The sequence below is a fragment of the Nannospalax galili genome, unplaced genomic scaffold (genome assembly GCF_000622305.1).
Source record: "Nannospalax galili isolate Female #2095 unplaced genomic scaffold, S.galili_v1.0 scaffold592, whole genome shotgun sequence".
Classification (NCBI taxonomy): domain Eukaryota; kingdom Metazoa; phylum Chordata; class Mammalia; order Rodentia; family Spalacidae; genus Nannospalax; species Nannospalax galili.
In genome coordinates, this window is record NW_008331650.1 from 72,891 (window position 1) to 73,857 (window position 967).

Below are 967 nucleotides of genomic sequence, written 5' to 3' on the forward strand. Positions count from 1 at the left end.
TGAGGACAGTGTTGACCCTTCCCCCAGAGTATGGAGCAACAAGGTGTCATCATGATAAAGGAAAGGAGGCCTCACCAGACAGCTGAACCTAATGGTGCCCCAATCTTGAATTTTCCAATTTCCAGAAACAAGAAAACAAATTTCTGATCTTTATAAACTGCTTGGTCTATTATAATAGTTACTTTCCTCTTTATGTGACACAATACCTCACAAAAGCAGCTTAAGCAAGGAGGAGTTTGTTTTGGCTCAGAGTTGAAGGGTGTAGGCTATCACGCAAGAAAGTCAAGGTGGCAGGAGAGGGAGGCAGAGCATCGCAGTTCATCTGCAGCCAGGAAGCAGAGGCTGATACATGCTTGTCCTAAGTTCACTTTCTCCTTTTAAATCTAAATTTTAAAATTACATATATTTATTTATTTGTGTGTGTGTTGAAGGTAGAATCACATGCCATACATGTACACATGTGGAGGTCAGAGGGCAACTTGCTGGGAGTCAGTTCTCTCCTTCCACCATGCGGGCCCTGGGAATTGAACTCAGGTTGTCAGGATTGATAGTAAGTACCTTTGTAAGAGTGAAACCACTGAGAACAAGTCAGCCTTCGGGTTGCAACAGCAAGAGGTTTATTTAGTACACAGGTACCTGTGGGCACAAAGTCTCCTCGGAGGACTTGCGTGCCCCCATGCTGGGTTTTGGCACTTTTATAGAGCAGAAGCAGGGTACAGAAGCAGAAGCATGGTTATTGGCCCATTCAAACGAGTACAAAGCATGAGGAAGTTAAGTTGCTAAATTCTGGGTGGGTGACTTATGGTACAGATGTTATTTCCTGATTTCCTGGTATCGAGCCCCGGGGATTGCCAGATGCAGATGGCTTGACCACTACGTCCTGTTTTTCTGATAAGCTAGTTTCTCAATGCTTGACCTCTTGTCAGGCATTCCTATCAGGTGGCCTCATGGCACCTAGGTTTTTCAC